Genomic DNA, 14,835 nt, shown 5'->3' on the forward strand with positions numbered 1-14,835 from the left:
AAGTTAAGCTTGGTCACAAATGGGTCTTCCAAATGGACAATGACCCCAATAATACTTCCAAAGTTGTGGCAAAATGGCTTGACAACAAAGTCAAGGTATTGGAGAGGCCATCACAAAGCCCTGACCTCAATCCTCACATTCTTAAAATAAAGTGGTGATCCTAACTGACCTAAAACAGGGAATTTTTACTAGGATTAAATGTCAGGAATTGAGAAAAACTGCGTTTAAATGTATTTGGCTAAGGTGTATGTAAACTTCCGACTTCAACTTTAAATGTCACTCAGCTTACATTTTTTAAACTACTGGTATCAGTAATGTAACTTTTGAATTACCAATACTTAGTAGCGTAATCTGATTACTTAACATTACTTTCCCCTTTAGAGGCATTAGTAGAAGACAAAAAGGATCCATCAAACGCATTTGGTGTGTCATCATAGTGGTCTCTAACTTGTGGTCAGACTTGGTCAGGTGGAACAAACTTAAACTCGTGCTTTTCAATGCTGAATGGAATGTCACTGAGAAAACAGAAAGGTGTCATGTATTTTTTCTCGCAAATATCCTTTCTGAATTTAAAAGTAATCCAAGAAGTAATTATCTAGTTTTTCAAAAGTATCTGTAATATGATTGAAATATTTTTTGCAGGTAACGTAACTGATTACAGTTACAGTTTTGTTATCTGATTACATGTAACTGATTACATGCGATCAGTTACTCCCCAACCCTGTGTATGATAAGGAAATCCTGCTGGTTTTTACCTGCTGAAAACAAAACTGCATACACGAGCATAAATTTCAAGCTGGTCCATGACTGTCTATTCTGGGCAGTGCTGGTCTAGCTGGTTATGATGGTTTAACAGCATGATTTAGCTGGTTATGCTTGTTGAAAGCTAGCTAACGTTACCTCCCATCAGCCTGAGTTGAGTTCACCTTAGCCTACCTAAGTGGACTGTAGCTAATTTCTAGAAAATAACTAGCTATATAATTGCTAGCTATATTTTAAAGACTAGTTACTGACTAATGAACACTTTTTGTCAAACTACTTTGTTCCCGTACCTGATAGAACAAGTTGGCAATTTAGCTAAATACCCTTATTGATTTTTATGCAAATAGGCTGTGTTGGCTTGGTATAATTTGGCTGATTAGGCTTATGCACATGTACCTGAGTGTTTCATTAGTTAGCTAAGTTTTTGACTGACTAGGCTCATTCTTATTCACATTGCATTTCAGGCGGAGAGGGAGTTGGATCACAGAAAGCCGCATGCTGCAGACAGACCAGGGCCCGTATTCACAAAGCATCTCAGAGTAGCAGTACTGATTTAGGGTCAGTTTTGCTTTTAAAGACCACAATGAATATGATTAAATTGACAAGGGAGCGCTGGTCCTAGATCAATATTCCTACTCTTAAGACGCTTTGTGAATACGGGGCCCTGGAATTAAGCTGTTGCCTAATACATTGCACAGCAGTCGTTTCACCACAGAGGTACTGTACTACAGTCAATACTTATGAACTGAACATAAGTGCATTTCTATATATCATATTTATATTTAATGTGCAGTAAATGCTAACGCGGCTTTGGTGATGAAAGGTACATAATGCATTTATTGTCATCTCCCTATCAGGCCAATGCATGCCGTGACAGGGGCCCGGAAGATGACATCTTCAAGCTACCTGACTGAACACTGGAGCCTTCAGTGCTACCGGAAGCCCTATCTGGGAGCACAGCAACAGTCTCTCTCTCACAACTATTCTGTCAACATGTATTGTACGTAACCACTCAAATTCATACAGGGAAAAGCATTGACTTGTATAGGCACTTTGTCCATTTGACCCATTCTTCAATCTTCAGTACATTTTAGTTGACACGCCTGGGTGATGTGTCTGCTATACATGAATAAAAAGGCATTCACCCTGGACATAAGACCAGCGCTGATTTGAGACATTTCAAATCATAAACTCTAAGTGCTTTCTTAAATGTTGAATTTACCACAGAAGTCCTAAATAAACTGAAGACCGACATGCGAAACATGAAAAGTTATTGTTTTGTAATCTAACAACTGAAAAATGAAAAATGAGTTGTTTATACACAACTTGCATCTGGTCATGCCCAAATGTGGCCATTGAAGGCCTTGATAGATCCATCCTTCCCCGGGGAACTGTCTGTGGATAGCTGACAACAGGGTGGCAGGTTTTTTCATGTGCTGCTCTTTCCTTGTCATCAGCCAGCCTTAGCTCGGACAACACCTGCCAGTCTGCACAGCGTGATATCAACCCAGAGCATATTGGACTCCTTCTCTCTACCATATCACCGGATTCCTGCCCGTCTGGATCTCATTACACCGGATCATTACAGCTAGCTAGCTGCAAACAAGTGGCTAGTGTTAGCTAACACCTCTGTCCCGAAGCAAGCATCAGCTTGACTTGAGCTAGCCTCGAGCTAGGCCCATATACCAGCTAATTCTATGGCTACAATACCTCCTTTGCCAATTGGCTTGGACCCTTTATTGTCAACACGGAGCCCCGCCAATCCATTACGACTGGACTGCCGATGTGATCGTCCAATTTGGTCTCAACAGGCTATTATTTTCTGATGTTGCCGAAGAACCATCTACTAGCCCCGGCCTGCTAGCTTTTCTGTATGCTGCGTCCCCAGCTCGCATAGCGTAGTAGTGACTACCGAACAGCACCCTGCCTCACCTATTGCTGCTCTTTTGACCCTATGATCACTCGGCTACACAGCTGTTGCCCCCTGAACTGTTTCAATAACATGGTACCTCATTTTGTTTACCTGTCGGCCCCAGCCTCGAACTCAGGTCCTATGTTTACCTAACTGACCCGCTCTGCCCATTCATCTCCATTTACCCGTTGTTGTCTTAGCTCTCTTGATCAACACCTGTGATTGCTTGATGCTTCTCTCTAATGTCAATATGAATTATCTACTGCTATCTTGGCTAGTTTTTACTGTTTTATTTCACTGTAGAGCCTTCAGTCCCGCTCAAAATGCCTTAGATAGCTCTTTCGTCCCACCTCACACACATGCATAGACCTCACCTGGCTTAACTTGTCCACCCAAAGACGAAACCTCTCTCATCGTCACTCAACGCCTAGGGTTACCTCCACTGTACTCACATCCTACCATACCCTTGTCTGTACATTATGCTTTGAATCTATTCTACAATGCCCAGAAACCGGCTCCTTTATTCTCTGTCCCCAACGCACTAGATGACCAGTTCTTTAGCCTTTAGCCGTACCCTTATCCTACACCTCCTCTGTTCCTCTGGTGATGTAGAGGTTAACCCAGGTCCTATAGCCCCCAGTTACACTCCTATTCCCCAGGCGCTATCATTTGTTGACTTCTGTAACAGTAAAATCATTGGTTGTTTATCCCATGTGTAACTCTGTGTTGTTTCTGTAGCACTGCTTTGCTCTATCTTGGCCAGGTTGCATTTGTAAATGAGAACATGTTCTCAACTGGCCTACCTGGTTAAATAAAGGTGAAATAAATAAAACACTATCTGTGATTTATTTAGAATTTAATGCACACTTAACCAGCATGGCTACCACAGCAGTCTGTTGTGATAAGCCATCCTATCTGGTTATCGCTTAGTGCGATTATCCATTGTTTTTCAACAGGGCAATAACCCAACACACCTCCTGGCTGTGTAAGAGCTATTTGACCAAGAAGGAGAGTGATAGAGTGCTGCATCAGATGACCTGGCCTCCGCAATCACCCAACCTCAACCCAATTGAGATGGTTTAGGATGAGTTGGACCGCAGAGTGAAGGAAAAGCAGCCAACAAGTGCCCAGCATATGTGGGAACTCCTTCAAGACTTTTGGAAAAACATTCCTCATGAAGCTGGTTGAGAGAATGTGGTGTCCAGGTGAAACTAGTCTTCACTATTATTGTACAATGTAGAAAACAGTAAAAATAAAGAAAAACCTTGAATGAGTAGGTGTGTCCAAACTTTTGAGAAACTTGGTGAATTGGCAGCATATTGGGTAGAGATTGAGAGTGAAGAGTGATAGTTGAGCCTTTTTTGGATATTATTACATTCTAATTCGTTTCTTCAAACTACAGGAAACAGAGGAGATGGATTATATAAAGTTTTACTGGTTTTAGAATTGTATTTTTGTGTGAAGTTACTATTTCAATTTGCCTTGCTAACTTTACTTGCAAGTAGCTAGCTAATGATAGCTAGCTACCAGAGTGCATTATTCTCCGCCAGAATGGCTGGCTAATGCTAACAGCTATGTAGTGGATTTTTATTTGATGAACCCTTTCCATTGCCCACATCATATCCAAGGCTCTTGGACAGATCATGTAATGGACGAAAGTCTGCGTATTCAAACTGCGCAACACAACAAGAAGGTGTATGATATGAAAACAAGACAACTTGTCAGTCTGATCAACTGTAGGCTACTAATAATAGGAGGTGCGTACAGCCTATGCACCCTGTCCATCTGGCCATGGTAAAGAAATTGGTAACACTATGTAGCACATTTGTTGTCAGGAGAAAATGTGAATGTGATCAAATTTGGTTTATATTCAAAATTGGGCTGGCTAGGCTGCCTATACCTTTTCAATCCACATTAATCAATCAACATAAGTGAGTACATGTTATATTAGGCCTACAGTTGCATAGGCCTGCATGATGCAAACATGCATAAAGCAATCTCATCCCTGTCAGTTCTATTGTCCATCAGTTGTTGCCTCTGTGTCTGGGTAGAGGAAACATCTCTGTTAATCTAGTCTAAATATAATTCATATGAACAATTACAAGGTTGGTGCAGTTTGGCAGGGTGTTCATCCACCCCAGGGCCAGGAGTTATTACAGGAGTTTTTGTGACCATGTGACCTGATTAGAAAAAACTGCACCCACCATAACTCGTATAAAAACGGATTAATGACTGTCATTCCCTATAGGGTCCAGAGTTTTCCTGATTAGGTGACCAGATAAGGAAACAATGTTTTGTCTGAGTCTCAGGAGGATATTAGAACTTCTGCCTCCCCCTCTCCAATAATCTCTTTAGTGTGTGGGAGTATGTTGTTCTGATGGGATGTGTGTTAATGAACATACTAAACCTCAGCATGTAGGGACTGGGAGGGGTGGGAGGCCAACTTGTCCTAATTTCTGAGAATGAATAAAAGTTGTCCACTTATGAGGGATGTGATTAAAATGTAGTTGGCTCTGATTAAACCTCTGAGCATGTGTTAACTGTGTGTGTTAACTGTGTGTGTGTGTGTGTGTGTGTGTGTGTGTGTGTGTGTGTGTGTGTGTGCTCAGAATGGGGGTTGAGATTCCTAAACAGACTTTATTCTAGTATTGGAGATGATTACACTCATAAAAGCTTTCACTCTGAATTGCTAAACTAATCCCCATCCTGCTAAACAAACAAACAAACAAACAAACAAACACACCATCTTAATCAAGGACATTTGTCTCTCTGGGCTAGCAGCCTCAGAGCTCAGAATCCCTCCTGAACGAGTGATTGCATTCAAGGAAAAGAGGATCAGTCCATCCATTCCTTTTCCGTTTCCTCTCTTTTTTCATCTTTAACCGGTTAGCAACAATATTGCAACAAAAGAAGGATGGATATTAAGTTAAGGAGGAGCTGGACCTATCCACCCAATGTCTCTTCTTTTCTTTCCTCTCTCTCTCTCTAGGTCAGTGGTTCCCAGCCATTTTTGAACCGTGGCACGTTTTGATGGGCTAAAAAATTCTGACCTCCCTCATCTGATCCATACTGCAAAATCATCTATTGTCTGTGATAAATGTTTTTAATTATTAAATAGTGTTTATTTGAACGATTTTCATAGTTCCTTAATCATGATGATTCATTTTTGTGTACCCCTTTTTAAGAGCATCGAGCCGAATCGATTCTAGAATTTTTTTGAGCTCCAGTAAAATTGTAGATGCATCTATATTAGGTTTTCAGCATCTATATTAGGTTTTCAGCCAGAAGTTAAATTTAAAGTGAGGTTTTCACCTCTTCATTTCTCCATCAATACTCAATATTATTAAAATGTGGCACACCGGTTGAGAACTCAATTCCCTAAACGGCCAGTAGATGAGGCCACGGCCCGGCCCACTAGTTTTCTTGCTGGAAAGATTTATTGACATTTAGCATTCTCACGTAGAGATTCTCTAAGAAGATATTTAAGAAATTACACTAAGTTGTTGACAGTGACACTCGAATGACAGAGAAAGATTACATATCAGAAGTGCCTTCCGTTTGAATATCCAAGAAAGGTGTTGTTGGTGTAAATGAAGGAAAGCTAACTAATTACTTGGGGGCTAACAGGCTAATATTTTATTTTTGTTGAAGGAGAAACAGAAAATGATGGACAGAATCAGGATTACAGATCATACAGTCTCACTCAAAGTGAGAAATGCAGCATGTCTTCATTGGAGATCTATTTGTTCTATGTTCCCGAGCTCTGTCGCATATTAGCATATGTAGCTAGCTAGCTACATACTTTTGTTTAGCTATCTAGCAAATGTTATATCCCAACAACATTGACCCTCAATATTTTGGGGTTCTCAGCCATGTGTAAGCCATTTTCATGATTGAATTCAAGCCAGATAGCCTAAATTGTTGAAATTGTATCTGTTTCGTTAGTTGACGTTGTACTGTAACTTTAGTTTGCGTTCAGCCCTCATCCGAGCAGCCCAGCTATGGCCTACGTTGGTTAGCTGGCTAGCTAACTTCTTGTACCATAACAACATTGAACCTCAACATACTTATTTTGTTCAATTATATCAGCCATATAGCAGACAATTACATTTAAGGCAGATTAAATATCTAACATAAAGGCATGAGCTCAGATCGGCTACAAACATTCATTTTCTTGCATCAAATCGACCTTAGCAAATCAAACCAATGCTCAAATTACATAAAATAGCATAATGCCATGACAATTTTATCAAACAGAAGTAGATTATTATAGCTATGTCTATTCGTACCTTGATCGTCGGTATTAGCTACTCTTTGGCCGTATCACCAATACTATTTGGATTCTTATCGCAAAATCATACAAACGTCCAGGCAATGTTGTTCTGCACTAAGATGACGAATGTTGCCGCGTCTCAGCGTGATTTAATCTCACATTCTGACAATTGGTTACAGAAAGTATTACAATAGCAAAACATAAAAAACATAAGTATATTTTACTCAAGTCAACCTTACCAACAGGATTGTAATACAGTCATCAGTACTATTCATACTAACCTACTGGACCTCCTTAGTAGAAAACAAACAAGAATATGAATCACACATTGTTAAATGTGGTAGATGCAAACTGTCTGCGTTTACATTCCTCAGTCCAATCTCTAAAGATGGCTATAGTAGTGGGAGAGAGGTAACGAGAGAAAATAGTGGGGGGACTAGGTGGAGGTTAAGATATCCTGGAGAGGTACCCTCTTGTAGCTTATCAACCAGCTTGTTATCAGATTCAGGTGCACTAGATTAATGTTGGAGGAAACCTACAAGACGGTAACTATCCAGAGGAACCCTGTATCAAATCATGCTAGATATTGCATTGTCTGTTGATTCCATCTCGACCTGGGGGCCTGATCGGTGTCACAATTTTTTTCCGGCCCGAGCTAACACATCTGATTCAACTAATTGCATTACATGAACAACAGTTGCTCATCTCTATGATAGATTGTCACCATTATCACCTGAAAAACATAAATAGTGTCACAATTACTTTATTTGCAAAATGTAGAAACACTGAAACTTTTTTTGTAAACCAAGCACTGCTCTCACTAACCTACAGTGCCTTCAGAAATTATCCATAACCCTTGACTTATTCCATATTTTGTTGTGTTACAGCCTAAATTCAAAATAAATTAAATATACTTTTTTTCTCACCCATCTACAGACAATACCCCATATTGACAAAGTGAAAACTTGTTTTTAGAAATTTTGGAAATATCAAATGTACATAAGTATTCACACCCCTGAGTCAATACTTTGTAGAATCACTTTCTGCATGTATTACAGCTGTGAGTTTTTCTGGGTAAGTCTCTAAGAGCTTTCCACATTGTGGAACATTTGCCCTTTATTATTTTCAAAATTCTTCAAGCTCTGTCAAAACGGTTGTTGATCCTTGTAAGACAACCATTTTCAAGTCTTACAATAGATTTTCATGCATATTTCACCAGTTAAATGTAACTAAATGTAATCTAAAATGTAATCTACGTAATCCCCAAAAGGAATTATGTATCATGAGAGGGCCATAAACAGTAACTAGTAATGCTACATACTCAAAGAAAGGTTTAAAATCTAGCGTAGTCAGTTGAGGCCACGAGCGCACTTACACAGTACAAATATGATTTCAAAAAATGAAATATGTTATATGATGTATTTCCTATTCAATAAAACTGTATGAATAAGGCTTGAAATGACTTATATGCTTTCTACACATAGCATAATCTAATTATAAACTGACTAACTATAAGCTCTAGCTTGGCTTCCTGTATTCGTTTGGAACTTTCATCTCATCTTACTATTCTCAGTCTATGACAAAAAGAAAGGTTTTGTTGGTGTCACGATTGTTATAATAACTGGTCCGAAGCGCAGTGTGATCTGTTTTCCACATATTTTTATTTCTATGTGAAACTCACAGCAAAACAAAACAATAAATAGCCAAACTGTAAAGGCAGTCATTGTTGTTCTCCCCCTTAGACGAGAAGGAGCATGGATAGGACCAAGATGCGGATTGAGGGAAATAAGCCATCTTTTAATGAAAACAGCAAACAAGACACTACAAAACTACAAAACAACAAACGTGACTAACCTTCAACCGTCCATGTGAGGACACAGGAACAAACACCCACAAAACCCCAGTGAAACCCTGGCTGCCTTAGTATGACTCTCAATTAGAGACAAACGATAACCACCTGTCTCTAATTGAGAATCATACCAGGCCGAACACAAAAACCAACCTAGAAATACAAAACATAGACTACCCACCCAACACTCACGCCCTGACCAATAAAGACATACAAAACAAGAGAAAACAGGTCAGGAACGTGACAGAACCTCCCCCTTAAGGTGCGAACTCCGGGCGCACCAGCACAAAGTCTAGGGGAGGGTCTGGGTGGGCGTCTGTCCACGGTGGTGGCTCAGGCTGAGGGCGAGGTCCCCACCCCACCATAATCAATCCCCGCTTCTTTATCCCCCTCCCAATGACCACCCTCCCACTAACACCACCTAAATGAAGGGGCAGCACCGGGATAAGGGGCAGCACCGGGATAAGGGGCAGCACCGGGATAAGGGGCAGCACCGGGATAAGGGGCGGCAGGTCCTGGCTGAGGGACTCCGGCAGGTCCTGGCTGAGGGACTCCGGCAGGTCCTGGCTGAGGGACTCCGGCAGGTCCTGGCTGAGGGACTCCGGCAGGTCCTGGCTGAGGGACTCCGGCAGGTCCTGGCTGAGGGACTCCGGCAGGTCCTGGCTGAGGGACTCCGGCAGGTCCTGGCTGAGGGACTCCGGCAGGTCCTGGCTGAGGGACTCCGGCAGGTCCTGGCTGAGGGACTCCGGCAGGTCCTGGCTGAGGGACTCAGGCAGGTCCGGGCGTAGGGACTCCGGCAGGTCCGGGCGTAGGGACTCCGGCAGGTCCGGGCTGAGGGACTCCGGCAGGTCCGGGCTGAGGGACTCCGGCAGGTCCGGGCTGAGGGACTCCGGCAGGTCCGGGCTGAGGGACTCCGGCAGGTCCGGGCTGAGGGACTCCGGCAGGTCCGGGCTGAGGGACTCCGGCAGGTCCGGGCTGAGGGACTCCGGCAGGTCCGGGCTGAGGGACTCCGGCAGGTCCGGGCTGAGGGACTCCGACCGGTCCGGGCGTAGGGACTCCGGCAGGTCCTGGCTGAGGGACTCCGGCAGGTCCTGGCTGGACGGCTCCGGCAGGTCCTGGCTGGACGGCTCCGGCAGGTCCTGGCTGGACGGCTCCGGCAGGTCCTGGCTGGACGGCTCTGGCAGGTCCTGGCTGGACGGCTCTGGCTGGTCATGGCAGGACGGCTCTGGCTGGTCATGGCCGGGCGGCTCTGGCTGACTGAGACGCAATATAGGCCTGGTGCGTGGTACCGGAACTGGAGGTACCGGGCTGAGGGCACGCACCTCAGGGCGAGTGCGGGGAACAGGAACTGGGCACACTGGACTCTCGTGGCGCACTCTAGGCCTGGTGCGTGGTACCGGAACTGGAGGTACCGGGCTGGAGACACGCACCATAGGGAGAGTGCGTGGAAGAGGAACAGGGCTCTGGAGATGCACTGGAAGCCTGGTGCGTGGTGTAGGCGCTGGTGGTACTGAGCTGGGGTGGGAAGGTGGCGCCGGATCTACCGGACCGTGAAGGAGGACACGTGCTCTTGAGCACCGAGCCTCCCCAACCTTACCAGGTTGAATGGTCCCCGTAGCCCTGCCAGTGCGGCGAGGTGGAATAGCCCGCACTGGGCTATGCAGGCGAACCGGGGACACCACCTGTAAGGCTGGTGCCATGTACGCCGGCCCGAGGAGACGTACTGGAGACCAGATACGTTGGGCTGGCTTCATGGCACTCGGCTCGATGCCCAACCTAGCCCTCCCAGTGCGGCAAGGTGGAATAGCCCGCACTGGGCTAAGCACGCGTACTGGGGACACCGTGCGCTTTACCGCATAACACGGTGTCTGACCAGTACGACGCCCTCTTACTCCACGGCAAGCCCGGGGAGTTGGCTCAGGTATCCAACCCGGCTTCGCCACACTCCCCTTTAGCCCCCCCCCAAGAAATTTTTGGGTGAGCCTCTCGGGCTTCCAGCCTCTCCTATGTGCTGCCTCCTCATACCAGCGCTCCTGGGCTGTGGCTGCCTTCCTCTCCTCCCGAGAGCGGCGATTCACTCCAACCCTTCCCCAGGGTCCCTTTCCATCCATGATCTCCCAAGACCATTCCTCCTGTGTCCAGTGCTTTAATTCCTTTTCTCTCTCCTCAATCCGCTTGGTCCTGTTATGGTGGGTGTTTCTGTAAAGGCAGTCATTGTTGTTCTCCCCCTTAGACGAGAAGGAGCATGGATAGGACCAAGATGCGGATTGAGGGAAATAAGCCATCTTTTAATGAAAACAGCAAACAAGACACTACAAAACTACAAAACGTGACTAACCTTCAACCGTCCATGTGAGGACACAGGAACAAACACCCACAAAACCCCAGTGAAACCCTGGCTGCCTTAGTATGACTCTCAATTAGAGACAAACGATAACCACCTGTCTCTAATTGAGAATCATACCAGGCCGAACACAAAAACCAACCTAGAAATACAAAACATAGACTACCCACCCAACACTCACGCCCTGACCAATAAAGACATACAAAACAAGAGAAAACAGGTCAGGAACGTGACACAAACGAAACATGAAGCTGCTATAGTGCTCACAGGCAACTATACATAGTCAATATCCAACAAAGCACAAAGGGGAAATGGCTGCCTAAATATGATCCCCAATCAGAGTCAACGACAAACAGCTGCCTCTGATTGGGAACCATACCTGGCCAACATGGAAACATAATCACCTAGATGACCCACCCTAGTCACACCCTGACCTAAGCAACATAGAGAAAAAAGCTCTCTATGGTCAGGGTGTGACAGTTGGTTTAAAATCTATTAATTATTTTAGATGAATAGCAAAAATGGATCTCTGAATGTGCTACCGTGATGAAAGCACTCTCCCCTGCTACAATGTAACGATTGCAAGCATTTGCTTTGTCAGTGGCAGCTACTGTATGAAGGGTTCAGCCAGGAGTTGATGGACAGTCAAAAGAGCAAATTAAATGGTATGAGGGACATCCCAGATTCAAGTGGTTTCAGATTTAACATCCTATGTTGCACAGGCTCAGAAAAAAATACTGTGTCTGTGGGAACCAGGGCTATTGTTCAATGCAAGTGATTTATGGTGTCCACAGATTGATTTATAAGCAAAAATGTCAATCAGAACCAGTACCAGAACCACTCAAGTCCCGAAAACAGGGGACATTATATCTAATTTAATTAAGTCAAAACTGTAACTCGGCCACTCAGGAACATTTACTGTCTTCTTAATATGCAACTCCAGTGTAGGTTTGGCCTTGTGTTTTAGGTAATTGTCCTGATGAAAGGTGAATTCATCTCCACGTGTCTGGTGGAAAGCAGACTGAACCAGGTCTTCCTCTAGGATTTTCCTGTGCTTAGTTCCATTCCATATATTTTTTATCCTGAATAATTCCCCAGTCCTTAACAATTACAAGCATACCCATAACATGATGCAGCCACTACTATGCTTGAAAATATGGAGAGTGATACTCAGTAATGTGTTGTATTGGCTTTGCCCCAAACATAACAATTTGTATTCAGGACAAAAAGTGAATCTTTGCAGTATTACTTTAGTGCCTTGTTGTAAACAGGATGCATGTTTTGAAATATTTGTATTCTGTACAGGCTTCCTTCTTTTCACTCTGTCAATTAGGTTAGTATTGTGGAGTAATACAATGTTGTTGATCCATCCTCAGTTTTCTCCAATCACAGCCATTCAATTCTGTAACTGTTTTAAAATCACTATTGGCCTCCTGATGAAATCCCTGAGCGGTTTCCTTCCTCTCCGGAAACTGAGATAGAAAAGACACCTGTATCTTTGTAGTGACTGGCTGTATTGATACACCATCTAAAGTCATCTAATTAATAACTTCACCATGCTCAAAGGGATATTCAATGACTGATTTTTTATTTTTACCCATCCACCAATAGGTGCCCTTCTTTGTGAGGCATTGGAAAATCTCCCTGGTCTTTGTGGTTGAATCTGTGTTTGAAATTCACTTCTCGACTGAGGGACACGAGACTTTTTTGGCCAGTGACCAAAAATCTCAATTTAAACCATTTAAAATGCAGGCTGGAAAAAGAAAGCAAACAGATACACGTAACAAACATTCATTGAAGTATAGTCAATGAATTCACAGAGTTGGATCATATCTAAAGAGAGAGGGGAGGTGGGGAATTTGATTAGTCTAGATAGAACAGCATTTCTTAATCCTGGTCCTGGGGATACAAAGGGGTGCACATCTTTCTTTTTGCAGTAGCACTACACAGCCAATTCAAATGATCAACTTATCTTGACGATTTGAATCAGGTGCGTAGCGCTGATGCAAAAACAGTATGTCTTCCTTCCCTGTCGCTGTCCCACCCTGGGCTTGAACCAGTGATCCTATTCTCGCAAACATATGTGAATGTCCTCCTTGAAAACATACCAACGGTTTGAGCAACCTGAAAGGTACCAGTTGGATGGCTCCATCCGCAGCATTTCATTCAAGTTGCCTCTCTCTCTTGAACCATGGGTATTGTGTATTGTACTTGTACTCCTCAGTCTTGCCTCCATTGTTTTTCAGCGAGACAAGATGATGTTATTGGGAGGTTGCCCTTCAGTCTCCTTCATCCGAGGCAGGCGTCTCTCGAAGAACACAGAGGGGGAGAGAGGGAAAGATGAGAAGGAGAAAACATTCATATGGTCTTATCAGAAAGGCGTATAAATACAGGTATTCTGGTTGGCAATAGGCTGCTTGTCAAGGAAAATAATGCATTACTACACCTTCTAAAAATACATTGAGTCATTTAGAAAATGAGGAGGCGAGGAGAGGATACTCACATGTACATGGAGAGGAAGCCATAGGTGGAATTGATTCTGGATGTCTACTAGTTAAACATCTCACTGGCATCCCAGCCCTGAGACTAACAGAGGGAGACACAAGGGAATGGTGGTTAGTATGTGTATCACAGTGTGTGTCTCACTGTGTCTGTCACCAGAGTGGTATACTACGAACAAGTTAGATCTACCCAGGCTTTTATAAAGCTAGCCAGATTCAGTAAGCTTCACATTCCAGGTCAGGCTTCATCTGTACTACGATGGTGGATATTGCTTATACGCCTGCCGCTAACTCTAGCAGGCTTGTAACTGCACGTGGATGTCGCACATGGCTAGTTGAATGCAGAACTCTTTATTGAGACAATGCTGAAACATCAATCCATGGGTGAGTCAGTGCCACATTTTCATTTGTGCCTAAATCAAAATGAAAGAAAATCTATCTTTCAAATTCAGCAGGCTATGGTATGAAATAGACTTTTGGAAGTGCCGTCTATCTTATTTTTTATTGTCAATGCTGTCTTTGGTATGTTTATCAATGAAGGAGCTCCTTTTTCCCAATCCCATTGCTCCTATCTGTGTAACAGCTTGTTGCGTTGTGGCCATAGACATATAATTAATAGAAGGGTTTTGGAAACTCTAACCCCAGCAATTTGACTGTTAAACTCATACACTAGCAATAGCTGCCAGTCTTGACTTGAATGGGAATTGCCATCTATGGATTATATGACTATGGTTGGTTGTGGCTGTCAATGTCTTTTACAAATTTCTAAATACAATCGCATAAAAACATACAATTTGGAAAGCAAATGCTTTCCTTACTGTATGTTTAACATGAAAAAAAATGTACCCCAAAAATCAATTTCATTAATAACAGGGAATGACGAAACAATCTTTCCTAGAGGGAGGGTATCTGATTTCATTGGTCCTCAGCTCATGACTCAGACACTTCATTCAAAATAAATGGAGTTAGCCTGCCCCGGAGCCGGTTAGTTCTGAAGGATTTGTTACCATAGAAATGCCCCTGGCTAAAAAGGTGAGCAACTTTCATGTTACCGGGTATCCCAAGTTCAACTCAGAGTTGACCAAAGTTACTGCGCTTTGTTAGTTTGAGCTAACTCCTCAAACCTGATTTGTTGTATAGGGCTCAGGATGAAGCCCTCCTGTTGCCGTCTGCAGCTCCCAGTTCACCCCCAAC

At 43.5% G+C, this 14,835-nt stretch overlaps 1 protein-coding gene and 1 long non-coding RNA gene across 2 annotated transcripts in view; one reads left to right on the forward strand and one right to left on the reverse strand.

Annotated features, from left to right (window-relative positions):
• The first annotated feature begins 1,173 nt into the window (after window positions 1–1,173).
• Window positions 1,174–3,506, forward strand: LOC129824380 (uncharacterized). Its single transcript, XR_008754746.1, has 2 exons — window positions 1,174–1,479; window positions 1,620–3,506. It is a non-coding gene; the product is annotated as an uncharacterized LOC129824380 (long non-coding RNA).
• A 9,201-nt stretch (window positions 3,507–12,707) lies between these two features.
• LOC129824381 (transcription factor MafB-like) overlaps window positions 12,708–14,835 on the reverse strand; it is a 79,034-nt gene continuing 76,906 nt past the window's right edge. The window contains exon 6 of the mRNA XM_055883968.1: window positions 12,708–13,726. The gene's annotated coding sequence lies outside the window, so the exon portion shown is untranslated. The remainder of the gene's footprint in view (window positions 13,727–14,835) is intronic.

This window comes from Salvelinus fontinalis, chromosome 26 (genome assembly GCF_029448725.1).
Source record: "Salvelinus fontinalis isolate EN_2023a chromosome 26, ASM2944872v1, whole genome shotgun sequence".
In the NCBI taxonomy this organism is placed as follows: domain Eukaryota; kingdom Metazoa; phylum Chordata; class Actinopteri; order Salmoniformes; family Salmonidae; genus Salvelinus; species Salvelinus fontinalis.